Here is a 13,786-nt window from a genome sequence, read left to right as displayed (position 1 = left end):
GGAAAACAGTGGAAGACGACACAGTCGCGGCCGTAGTTATTCGTGGACACGAACCCAGAGCAGTGCCTCGTGTTGAGCCTGGTACAAGGTCGGCTGACGCGCTTTGTACGTCACAACGCCCTCAATATGAGAAACAACGCTCGCTGAAAACTCGCTCGGATGCGTCGAAGTATCCCCGGCTCCTCAACGTGACGCCACGTTGGTCGACATGGACGAGATTTCCCTCGCCGTTGTTCCCTCCTCCGCTCGCGCAGGAGGCGGGAGATTTAAAAATCGCGCTTTCAGTTGGCGATTGCGTCACTGTTTTAGCAAAAATCGAAAAAGTAACTTCAACGACGTTATCAGCAAAGACACTACTTCAGAACCCTAGCGGGTTAGTTGATTCGGAAACCGCCTCAGTATCCCTTTAAGGCCTGTTCAGACTTGCCCAAAAATCCGGCGCGCGAAGCGGATTCGTCCGCTTTTTACGCCGACCGGGGTGGAAAGCTGCACGGTGAAGCCGATTGGTCCATACCGACTTCCGCCGGCGGAAAAATTCAGCGGCGACAAACGTGGTGGCGCCCTTCGAAGCCGGACCCTTAGCTTCGGACTGAATTCTCGTTGTTGCTGCCTTTTTCAGTGCGTTCACTGGCCATAAATGGGGCTCCGGTCTTTCGATTCCTCTCACCTCGCCTATAAGGAAACGTATAAGGGATAAATTTGCTTTATTTGTTTATTTAGAGTGACGATTCTGCCACTTGTAGGCTTAAGAGGAGAGTCGTTTTGTTGACAGTAATGGTTCCTGTCCCGACAACCAGATGGCGCCACTAGGATCATAGCGTCTGCGCTAGCATACCCTGAATTAAAAGTGGAAATGCGCCTTGTGTTTAGCGTACGTAAGCATGCATACCCCTATGGTACGTAGACATCGTAAATTTAGCTGTTTTCTCACTACATCTGTGTATGCAGCGAGCGGCGACGTGGTGCTGAAAAGCGGTAAACACTAGCGCCGCGGCGGTTCCGCCTCGCCCAGGCGTCAACAGACCGAGCAGGTCCTAGTTTTTCCGGCGAGTGAATCTGCTTCGCTCGCCGGATTTTTGCCTGTAATAGCGCCGGTGTTTAGCACGTGCTCGCGTTGTCATTGCCATCTTATCCAGTTCTTAGTCTCTGTGTTTTTTAGGGTGAAAGTTCTACTTCACGACAAAAGCTGCAAAAGCCGGGCCATCTTAGCTTTGAAAAATGCTTTGAGATCACTGCGGCGACGCGCACTGGAGCAATGCGAAAGCAAAATGTCCCCATACTATACCGATGTCAATGGCTGTTGCAACGTTCATGTACTATGTCGACGTACATGGCTATTTTGACGTCTAAAAGTATTTTCCGCGGTTTTTCGCGTTAAAATAATTCGCTAGTTGCACTTCATCAACCAAATTTTTCCCACGGCAACATTTTATCACACACCATCACAATCACACTTTCGCACATTTATCTTCAGTGAACGACGTAATCATGGTGACAAAATTTGCTGACACGTTTTGCGAACGCCTTTGTTGACGCGACATAGCCATATAATAACTTCTCATTAATAAAGCAATGAATATAATAAATATTGCCGCGATCGGGGATCCAGCGGCGGCGCGAACAAATCAGCCTCGCTGGCCACTGCACGAGAGCACTGTTCTATCACCGCAGCCGATCACGCCTCGTGTTAAACTGCAACACACCCTCACGCTGTGCATTGCACATCATCGTGTTCATAAACTTCCATCTGCAGCGCGGACAGATCAGCTTCGCTGGCCACTGCACGAGAGCACTGTTCTATCACCGCAGCCGATCACGCCTCGTGTTAAACTGCAACACACCCTCACGCTGTGCATTGCACATCATCGTGTTCATAAACTTCCATCTGCAGCGCGGACAGATCAGCTTCGCTGGCCACTGCACGAGAGCACTGTTCTATCACCGCAGCCGATCACGCCTCGTGTTAAACTGCAACACACCCTCACGCTGTGCATTGCACATCATCGTGTTCATAAACTTCCATCTGCAGCGCGGACAGATCAGCTTCGCTGGCCACTGCACGAGAGCACTGTTCTATCACCGCAGCCGATCACGCCTCGTGTTAAACTGCAACACACCCTCACGCTGTGCATTGCACATCATCGTGTTCATAAACTTCCATCTGCAGCGCGGACAGATCAGCTTCGCTGGCCACTGCACGAGAGCACTGTTCTATCACCGCAGCCGATCACGCCTCGTGTTAAACTGCAACACACCCTCACGCTGTGCATTGCACATCATCGTGTTCATAAACTTCCATCTGCAGCGCGGACAGATCAGCTTCGCTAGCCACTGCACGAGAGCACTGTTCTATCACCGCAGCCGATCACGCCTCGTGTTAAACTGCAACACACCCTCACGCTGTGCATTGCACATCATCGTGTTCATTAACTTCCATCTGCAGCGCGGACAGATCAGCTTCGCTGGCCACTGCACGAGAGCACTGTTCTATCACCGCAGCCGATCACGCCTCGTGTTAAACTGCAACACACCCTCACGCTGTGCATTGCACATCATCGTGTTCATAAACTTCCATCTGCAGCGCGGACAGATCAGCTTCGCTGGCCACTGCACGAGAGCACTGTTCTATCACCGCAGCCGATCACGCCTCGTGTTAAACTGCAACACACCCTCACGCTGTGCATTGCACATCATCGTGTTCATAAACTTCCATCTGCAGCGCGGACAGATCAGCTTCGCTGGCCACTGCACGAGAGCACTGTTCTATCACCGCAGCCGATCACGCCTCGTGTTAAACTGCAACACACCCTCACGCTGTGCATTGCACATCATCGTGTTCATAAACTTCCATCTGCAGCGCGGACAGATCAGCTTCGCTGGCCACTGCACGAGAGCACTGTTCTATCACCGCAGCCGATCACGCCTCGTGTTAAACTGCAACACACCCTCACGCTGTGCATTGCACATCATCGTGTTCATAAACTTCCATCTGCAGCGCGGACAGATCAGCTTCGCTGGCCACTGCACGAGAGCACTGTTCTATCACCGCAGCCGATCACGCCTCGTGTTAAACTGCAACACACCCTCACGCTGTGCATTGCACATCATCGTGTTCATAAACTTCCATCTGCAGCGCGGACAGATCAGCTTCGCTGGTCACTGCACGAGACCACCGTGCCATCGCCGCAGCTAATCATGCCTCGTGTTAAACTCCGATGTGTGTGTGTGCGTGCGTGTGTGTTTGCGCTCGAACTTTCTTTTTACAAAATATTTTTAGTAATGACGCACACAGTTATGCGCTTCCGGTAGGAATAAGATTATACAACGACGCTTCGCTCATCTGCTTGTAACAACTAGCTTTGTGCACTTTGAAAAAAAAAAAATTTATTGTGCACCAATCGCGCACTGTGCGCAACAGAGATTTTGGTGTGCCTTCTTCAACGTTGAAGCAGCTCGAAGCATCGTTACAAACGTAAATAAACACACGTTGCATCGCATCGGCTGGCATCGGGAGTAGCGCGCTGTCGTTTTGAGGTGGAACATTTTAACTCTCAGCTATGTGAAGGCTTATAAGCTAAATATGGGCCATTGCATCCGCTGTATTCCTGTTACACGAGGAAGTTTCACTTTTACTGAGACTCGACTTCAGTATCATTCGCGTAGAGTCTGACGACGATCTTTACTGACTCGCGATCTCGCCTTTTGAGTTCAGAGTCGAGGTGCGAACAGGTGAAGCAGGTCGAACCTGTTATCTGTAGACACCATTGCATTTTTTCGACAACTGCCCTTTTCACTCGGTCTTGAAAGGTGGTAGCAGCTGTCGAGGCTTCAGGTTCACGCAGATTAAGCGGCATTCCCCTCTCTCCTTTTTCGAAAAAAGTATACAACAGAGGGTGGCGGATGCACCTGCCCTCGTGATAACTAGTTTTGTGGGCAGAGTAGGAAGTGAAAACGCAGACTGTGAACAAGCATTTTTGGTTACAAAAAACCTGCCTGTCAGTGATCAGCCATCCTGGAATTCTGTAAGTGGTCTTTCCACAAGTACTCTTTTTGTTAACATATCCGCGGGAGCAACTTTTCGCGAGGTCTTTGCGATTCGCAATAAACGTGGCAAAACGCGAACCTTTTAAGGCCCGTTCACGCTTGCCCAAAAATTCGGCGAGCGAAGCGGATTCGACTCAGCTAAGCTTAGAAGCGGCGGAATCGTCACTCTGAATAAAAAAAGAAAGTAAATTTATGACTTGTACGTTTTCTTGGAAGCGAGGTGAGAGGAAGCGAAATACCTGTGCCGCATTTCTGGCCAGTGAACGCACTGAAAAAGGCAGCAATAACGAGAATTCAATCCGAAGCGGCGGGTCCGGCTTCGAAGGGCTCCTCCATGTTTGTCGCCGCGCGTCGGAAATGGGTCCAGCCCATGGAGGAAGGAAAACTTCCTTTTCTTTCCTTCCTCCATGGTCCAGCCCGATCGTCCTCGCCGCGCCGCTATCCGCGTCGCTCGGCGTCAAAAGCGGCCGAATCAGCTTCGCTCGCCGGATTTCTGGGCAAGTGTGAACGGGCCTGTAGACAGCGTAAATTTATGCCCTTTTCTCACTCTATCTGTGGATGCCGCCAGCAACGATGTGGTGTGGAAAAGCGAGAAACAGCAGCGGCACGGCGGTTCCGCCTCGCCCGGACGTCGAGAACGTGAGCCTCCTAGCGGCAGCCGTTGGAACAGAGGGCTGGCCGCCCGCTGCGGCTTCCCGCTGCCACTGCAAGCTTGGCCGAGACACGCGCGTTATTTGCTGTCCGCGTGCGTCCCGTTCAGTTAATATTGCGGCGAAAGCTTGCGCAAGGGAATCACACTGCATGAAAGTGGACGGGTAGCTGATGTTACATCCCACAGGGATGATAGTGTTTGCCGCAGGCGATCGTCGGCGAGCCTTGCTAGACGAGCAGCTGTTCTATACTATGCCGCCTATGCCGACAGACATTTACCCAATGAGAAATCTTTCTCATTTGTTTATCATGCGAACTATTTTTCCCTGCTTACAGTGAAACTGTAGAATTTTCGTGTGTTGGGGATGTAGCATCAGACTTGTGATTATTTGACATAGGTGCGGAGTTGGAAAAGGAAGCGATAATAAAGCGTGGAAAAACAAATGCACTTAATTAAGAACAAGCGAAATTTATTGCTGGTTTCTTTAGACTGTAACTATGCATTTGTTGCTGAACTAAAATCATAGAAGTCTCGCCTTCACGTGCACCGCTATATTTATCGCTTGAAGAAACGCGGACGTTACATTTTGTAGCTTGCTATGCTGCAATTAACGTGGAAAAGATAAATATTCGAATTCTTTATAACATAGTAAATTTATTTTCCCTGGTGAATAGCACGATCAGCCTGATATTAAAGGCCTACTTGACCGAAAGTTTACTTCGGCTAATTTTGCGCTCGATATAGTGTGCATGTTATGAACAATATTTATATTTAATATTAGGGCTGTGAAACGTCTTGAATTTTAGTTAGAAGCGTTCAACAACCCCTGTAGCAGACGGCGCAGTCCCCTAGCGGTGAGCTGGGCAACTAACAAGCCTGTCCGGAAATGACGCACCATTGAGACACCGGCTCGCCAGTTTCAGGCGTTCTGAAGTGAGCGAGCGGCCCTTGTAAGCCCTTATTCTGACGCGTTTCTGGCTGTTTTCACCGCGAAGCTCGATGGCCTCCGAGAAAAAAAAAACTGCTGGCATCATGTCGACAAGTGCGTGGCCGCGGAAAGGAATACGAGGAATGCGGAAAACACCATGTGTACTTAGTAAAACACGTTGCGGGGCTAGTTGGTGCTACTTGATGTCAAACATAGTTGGAGTCAGCGCCCGTCCTGTCATGTCCTCTGTGTATTCGTCCTAAAAGTTAGCGCTGCTAAAATTTTAACGAAAGAAAAAAAACCATGTGTACCTCTCGGCCACTGCCCTTCATCCCCGATCTCGAAAGCTGGTGTCAGCTGTCTGGAGCTCAGGTTTTAACATGAATTCCCCTCTCTTCTTCAAAAAAGATAATGATGGGTGACTGACGCTTCTGCCTTCTGCCTCGCGCTAACCCCTTTTGTGGGTTGGGCTTTGTCAATAACCTCTCCCGGTCTCCAGCATGTGTCAGAGCACGCACGTCTTTCTGGCGCCCGATCAGCAAAGCATGCCACGAACCGAGAAGGTTATAATTGGGAGAAGAAAGGCTTCGAGGCGTCTCTAATCCCGAGAATAAAGAAGACGTGGGACCACTCGTCACAAGCTAGCTTAGCCGGTTCAGAAGCTAAAGTGGACGGCTTTGCTCATTGAGCAATGCCCTTTTGACGTCACGTTGTTTACACCAGGCAGAACTCTAAGGAGAGGTCTGCTTCTTCTGAAAAGGAATCAACATATGCACGCGTTATTGCAGGTACAGCTCTGCTCAATGCGCAATATGCCGCCGTGCGCCCAGTGTATCTGCTGCCTCGAAGATTTGCAGGCCGGGCTGAGAATCCTTGAACGCCACACGAGCGTTACTGAAAACGTCCAATTTCTTACTACCTCACGCCGTTCATACTTGACGTCGATTAGAGGAAGCTTCAGCATTACGTCTCCAAGACCTCAGAGACCTGAACGCATGTTATCTGAATGATAATAGTTTCAAACGAAGATAACCCGTAATATTGATTATATGTTCTGGATTATAACTCAGTCGATACAGATACACTGCATGCCTACCGGCAATCTGCGTGGTAGGCGTATACAGTCGACTGGGGTCCGGCAACCACGTCGTTCTGTCCTGCTGTGTGGTTTGAAAAGATTAGAAAAACTTTTCCGTCTCTGCAGTACACGGCCTTTAAGTGATTCTAGGTAAGTAAATAATGAACGCAGCGCATAAGTCATTGTTCATATGAACCGGCATGTATTTTGAAACGCGCAGTGGTTCGCCCGACCGAGGCGCGCAAAGATGAAACAGCCCACCATCGGCACCACATTGATGGCACAGTTCTCGAAGAGAAAAAATGGCTGAGGCTTAGCTAAGGTTAAGCCTAGTCAGATGCGAAGCATATTGATGGCTAGGCTTGGTCGTCGCTCAAATCAGCCCTGCTTCTAGGCGGCATCCCAACACCTGGCCGCCTCGTAAGTGCCCGGAGAGCGAGGCAAGCTCAGCTTTATACCGCTGCTGTAGTGTCACGTGGTCAGCTGCAGCGCCTCTGATGTGGAGCCTCCACCGCCGCGACCGACCGCGCGAGCCGGCAGCCCATCTCTCCTCTGCTGTGACGTCATGTTGTCACGTGGACAGCCGCCGCGCCTCTGATGTGGAGCCTCCACCGCCGCGGCCGACCGCGCGAGCCGGCAGCCCATCTCTCCTCTGCTGTGACGTCATGTTGTCACGTGGTGCCACGTGGTCACGCTAAAGGTCAATGGTAGCTCCACCGCCGCGCTCGACGGGCTGTAGTGTAGCTCTAGTAATATGCTTCGCATAAAAATATATATTTATTTTACAACACAAATTTTGCTTCCGAAATATTCTTTCGCTTAACACAGTGCTTAATTCTCTTGAGGTCCCTTTTTAGACATGAAACTGTTTTTATTGATTTACCTCGCGTTCATAGCACCTGTTCCCAATTCCTATGCACAGGAAGGAATACCTTTCGACGGGGGAGAAAAATGATACGGAGAAGGAAAACGAGAAGACAGGTCAATTTTTTTATACCAAGACAACAACCATATTGCACGCACAGCAGAGCGCATGCACATGTACTGTTGGCACGCACGTGCCCGCTCAAAAAAGCCGACTTGATAATACAAGCACTTCTTCTACTTGGCCTCCATTTGAATAGGCTTCCTTCCTCCGCTATGTCCCAACTTTGCACAAGCTGTAATCGAATACTGCCAGGCAAACAACGCTCACTAGCATTGCGGCGCGATCATCTTCGCTGAGGTTCAGCGAGGAGTTTTCTAGTCTACTACAGCAAATAAGACACGTTTAAAACTTTTTCTGGGGCGTTTCATCCGATTTAAGATGTGTCTTTTCATATATTACCAGTATTTATTGCGCAAAGTTCTGCACGCGCTACCGGTACCAGCGCTTTGCACGAGCCGCAACGAGCAGACGCTCCGAACCTGTCCGGACACAAGTCTCAAACATGCGTCACTTCCGGCGGGCGGCAATGGCGCCCGTTTTTCCAGTTTCGCTATTGAAAACTGATTTTTGCGTGCTGTTGGCAGCGTAACTGCTTGAAACTGGAGCGTAGTGTTTTGTTGGTAGCATAATACGGGGGTGTACTATGAAAAAACAACCTTTTTACGGTTTGAAAAATTTAGGTCAAGTAGGCCTTTAAGGCACAGAAATGGATCTCCTGACAAAAGAATTCTCTTCCATGGTCTGCCCTGCGCAAACTTGAAGCGTTTGATCGTTAGAAGTGCGGAGAAGTGCGGCAACAAGGACCTCAAAATTGCTAATAAACTGTCGGACATCCTCGTCAGCAACGGATACTTCACTAAAATGAAAGTTAGCATCGCAGTGCAAATGTTCCGCGAAGCACGTCCTGCCATTCGGTATCTAATCAAGCAAAACATCTTGAAGCCGGAAGCAGAAGCAACTGCATGGTTTTTTGACCTTGTGACTAAGTGGTACACTTTGATGTCGTCACGACACCCCATCGTCGCTTTAAGCCATTTTGATCTCGCAAAGCACAAGGAAGCAGGTACAACCTTGGAGCTTGCATGTGCCACATTCAGTCGAATGAACATGGGAGTGACTGCACACTGGAAGCCATCTCAAGCTGGTCTTTTGGTGTCGACAACTGTTGTACTGCGCCTGTCGGAGGAGCTCCTGGCGAAGCGCGGATGTACCTCCTCACTGCTAGGTTAATCCAGGACTGCCTTGAAAATATTTTCTCAGTAGTGAGGCTCAGGAAACCTGTACCAAGTGCGTACGAGGTAAAATGCACATTGAAGGCCATTTGTGTTTGCCAGTTTCTGCATACACCTAAGTCTTCTAGCTACAACATTGATGACAGTAGTCATTTGGCTGACCTCCTTGATCCAAGCCTGACGAAGCTGGCAGAAGGCCCCAGCCAGCAGTCTGAAGAGTTGGAGAACCTGTTTGTGATCGGTCTGACGACTGCGGAGTGCGACATCATATATAGCTTATGTGGGTGGTTTTCTTCTCAAGTCGATTATGAATTCTATAGACAGCTGCAAGAGCTGTGAAAAAGTATTGATTGACAGTACTTTTGTCGAACACAGCCGCCTTATTCACCTGAAGGAATATGTCAAGAATTCTGGAAACCTCATTCAGCCAAGCCAGGTTGTAATGAGTATTTTTATAGATTGTGAAGAGAACTGCAAAACTTTTGCAGAAATGGACGAAGTCATGAAGCTCAAGAAACCATTTTCTAGCATTTTGAATGCCCTGCAGAAGTCTGTAAAAATGCACATAGGATGTTGCGACTTGCACAAGCCTAAGGTAGAGAAGATGCTTCTCGAAAAGTATGTAAAAACAAGACTGAAGATTTACCTGCGACAGCAGCATGCACAACGGGTAAACGGGGCATCGAGCAAAACCTGTGCTGCCGCAAACTTGGAATAGCTCTGCAGTCAGCTTAGACTTCAGAGTAGTGCTGCAGTTGCGACAATATTTTTTTATATGTGAAGAAACACCTGCAGGGCGTTAATACGAGAGGCTGTGTGTTGACTCGTTGCGGACTGTGCGTTTGTTACGGACTCTACGCAACTTCATTGCCGCACATTGATGATCAAGGGAGATGTTTACCTTTTCTGCGTAACATTACATAGGTGTGTGTTCAAAATAGCTTTGCAATATTTTCCGGTTAAATTTTCTTTTTACTGTTCATCACAGCTTGAAAAAGGTACCCAAAACCAAGAAACGCTGGCATGCTTTCATTCAAATCATGCCTTTTCTTAAAGGGTCAGTCTACTCACCGAGATGAGTGTATAAATAATGGCATATTCTGGTAGTTGGCACCCTATAACATCAATAACGAGGGGTCTGCGCCCGGTTTAGGCAGGAATTTATATTTTATTTCGGCGTTAAAAGTCGCGTAAAAAAGCATGGTGGCGACCCCAAACGTTCATTTTGTTCAAGAAAGTGGTAGTCTTTTTTTGTAGAAGCATAAGTGAATATAGTACGTACCATTTGTATGCCCCAATGTCAGAGAAACGCACGTTTTGTTTTAGTAAACTGTAGAAGGCGTACCGCTCGCTTTTTCTGTAAATCACATGAATATTTATAGTTACACGTACGCAAAACGCAGGCACATTCCCACTTTTAGCTCAGCGTATGCTAGCAGAGACGCAAAAATAAACTCAGCGTATAGTGGCGCCATCTGGTCGTCAGGACGGAAATCATTGCTGTAAACAAACCGACTCTCCACTTAAGCCTAGGAGCGGCAGAATCGTCACTCTAATTATTAAAATAAAGCAAATTTATCTCTTATATGTTTTCTTAGAGGTGAGATGAGACGAAGCGAAAGACAGGCACCCCATTTATGGCCAGTGAACGCACTGAAAAAGGCAGCAACAACGAGAATTCAGTCCGAAGCGAGAGGTCCGGCTTCGACGGGCGCCGCCATGTTTGTCGCCGCGCGGCGGAAATCCAGATGGTTGCCAGATGAGACTACCATCTCATACAGATGTGTTCCCACATTAATAAATTCTATTTTAAAATGTTCTACCGCACTCCTTGGCACCACAGCTGGCTAAACGGTAATTTGAGTAAAGAGCTATCGGTTGCCGCAAAGAAAATATGGTCGATAAAATTCAGTAGACTGACCCTTTAACTTGGTTTATAGCTGTCATAGCTAATTGCACGTTGCTAACGACGTATTTGTTCTGTACATTATTTTACCATGTCAAGTAATTTTCAGCGTTTTGTTTGAGGTAAGTAATTTCCTTATGTCTGTTGGTTTATCCAATATTTCTGTTCGTGTATGTGTCCATGCTCAAAATACAACTTATGCAGGTATTATCGCATTGATTGCTTTCCCACTGTGACCAGTGTAGCAAACTGTATTCTTCTCCAGCTGCTTTGTAGTAAAATGGTTATGTCTGCTTTGCTGGCATCAGCATTGTACACTTGTGCAGCCCATTTTGGCTTTTTGTCTTCTAGCCGCTGTATTTTCAGGTTGTTTTTTCAGTACATGCATTGAAAAAGTCGAAAATGATCATGTTGCTTTTATATGCCTTACCCTGTTGGGCAAAGTGCTGTTTGAAATCTGATACTACTGTTCATAATTCGGACATATGTTTATATGCTTGTTGGATTTCCCATGTACCCCTTTGATTCGTCGAGCGGGTTGTTGCATGTCAGGCAGGCATTGCAATAAAGTAACCTGTTGTGAATTCTGTGTGTCTTCCCCACTAATATATATATATATATAAATAAAAGGGCGCTTGAGGCTATGCCGACTTGGCAGTTGAGTCATAAATCCGCTATTGTGTGTCGCAACAGCAACTTCTATAATATTTCTGAATAAATGCATGGCTGCGCATTAAATCGATACATTGGGCACGTTCAGCTCGCCAGTTTCTGTAGGATGCTTCAGGGAATTGACTCGGAGGGTAGTGTAATCGTGGCCTAGTTTACTTGCAGCATTTTTCTTATTTTAAGAATGGTAATGCTCCGGCAATGTGTAAGCATTGTTTGCGATCTACCCTAGCAAAATCTCTCCTTAACGCCTTGTATCTGCACAAAAATGAGCAATTGGCGACGTTACACATTTAATCGTTATAATAGCGTAAATGTGGAATACTGGTAGTTTTACAATTTGTTGGGAACAATTTACATGTACATAAAGTAAGAAAACCAGGAAATTAACTAACGAAATCATTGTCTATTTAATCCAGCGCCTTCACGCGATTAACAAAAAAAAAAAAGAAAGAGTCGTTTTCTGGATTACAAATGACATCGAAGAAAGGCGAGACAAAAGCCAGACGCGTTGCTTCAATGCCACCAAGAAAACGTAATTCTGGCAAAATGAAGCGGCGTAAGAGTGCTTCCACCTTAGTAGCTAGTGCTCAGATGTTTTCCTGTCTGTTGCACGATTTCACCTGGGAAAAGTTAATTACGCCTTAGCAGCATTCTGAATATGAGAAACGAGATGACAACGAATTTGCGAAACGCGTACTCGCGCGCTTCTACGAATAGCCTTTACCAAAGACGTGAATCCCGCAGTAAACGATCGATCCTGCAATCTCGATCGTGTTCAGCAGGAGGACGCTCTTGAAAAGCTGCTTTGTCGATATTCCTCAAGCAAGCAGGGCGCTTCTCAAAGCAGGCAGGGCATACGCCTGTGACCAAGATGGCGGCCCGTCAAGTTTGGCAGCCGCCACAGCCGCCGTTAGGCAAACTTGGACCCAGCTGTCACCACCCTAAAAGACGGACATGTAGGCTCTCTAGCGGCGTCCGCCAGCTGCGGCGGTTGCTAGGCAACGGCTCAAGGTCGGTCTCTGCCTCCTCGGAGCACCGCCACAGCGAAATCGCAAGTTCGTGGCCAATGTAGCTTTCGCTACAAAAGTTTTCGAGCAGCCAACTACGCAGAAGTACGTTTCTTTGCATCACTGAAGGCTTACATGGAAATAGATTCACGACTAATCAATACTCCACACGATGTAAGCTATCAAAACACAAGAGCATCATAAAAGCGCACTAAAACGGACGGGGAAAGCGATAGACAGCCCGTCGACGCTTCGCAGGCTTGCCGACAGTCGGCGCAGCCATCGTCATGCGCGCGGCGTATATCCGCGCCTTTAGTCGTTTAAAGTATGTGGCTGGCAGTTCGACTATTCGTACAGTACCGTATTTTCCGGTGTATAAGGCGCACCCTTGTATAAGACGCACTTGCCATATATGCAAGCTGTCACTGGAAAAGTTCGTATATAAGACGCACCCGTGTATAAGACGCACCCCAGTTTACCCAGTTAGGCTAGAGAGGCTTAATTAAATACGCTTGCGCGACTATCGCGAAATGCACCGTACCTGTGAGCAATTCTTAAGCAACGCTAAGTGATCGAAAAAGGCAACACTCATGCCATACTCGTCCACGTTCTAGCAAAAAAGAACGGAAAAACGATACAGCTCCCCATATGTCCATAACATTTTATTCTACTTGAAACCTTCGAAGTCTTCATCTTCAGATGCGCTATCAAAAGGTTCACCCATTTCTGGAAGCAACTCGGCTGAAACATGCACTACGTACACGGAGCAAAAAAAAGTTGCAAAGGGTGACTAAAAAAGAACGCCGGCTTGTCTTGACAATGGCGAGAAGCGCGATTGTCACCATCTTTTGGCGCTTCTCATTACTTTTGCTTGGGGCCTCCGAAACAGCCGCGCGTTTGTGATCCCGGAAGTCGTCATCCCCGCCGTTTCATAATATAGATCACCTAGAATGTCGCGCACGGCGGTCCCGGTATTGAAGTATTAACCGTGTTACAACCGCGTTATTGGTAGCGATATTTTTTAGGTGAAAAAAGCTTGAGCATGAACTGGAGTAATCGATGAACGCGCAAAAAAAGATGAAAAATTCGCATATAAGACGCACCCTTGTATAGGACGCACCAGCAAAATTTTCGAAAAAAAGCCGCGTCTTATACACCGGAAAATACGGTACAAAAGTTCCTCCCGAATGCAGCTTTTTCTTCCCCGTGTAATGACACATCGATATCGAGGCGAAGTGCACCCCTGTCAAACACGCAGGTATACCCGTCTGCGGTTAAGCCAAATGAAGCGAAGTTGAATTTGCCCGTCTGACACCCGAATTAGTGCTGTCGCTTGGTT

General features: G+C 47.7%; 1 protein-coding gene and 1 pseudogene across 1 annotated transcript in view; one reads left to right on the top strand and one right to left on the bottom strand.

The window, feature by feature from the left end:
• Positions 1–13,786, bottom strand: part of LOC149354891 (uncharacterized) — a 175,808-nt gene that overhangs the window by 62,327 nt on the left and 99,695 nt on the right. The window lies entirely within an intron of this gene.
• On the top strand, positions 8,492–9,597 carry LOC149354893 (uncharacterized; annotated as a pseudogene).

The sequence above is a fragment of the Amblyomma mixtum genome, chromosome 3, assembly GCF_055824585.1.
Source record: "Amblyomma mixtum isolate Tamu chromosome 3, ASM5582458v1, whole genome shotgun sequence".
In the NCBI taxonomy this organism is placed as follows: Eukaryota; Metazoa; Arthropoda; class Arachnida; order Ixodida; family Ixodidae; genus Amblyomma; species Amblyomma mixtum.
Note: the sequence above shows the minus strand (reverse complement) of the source record. Positions and strands in the feature narration are given on the sequence as shown.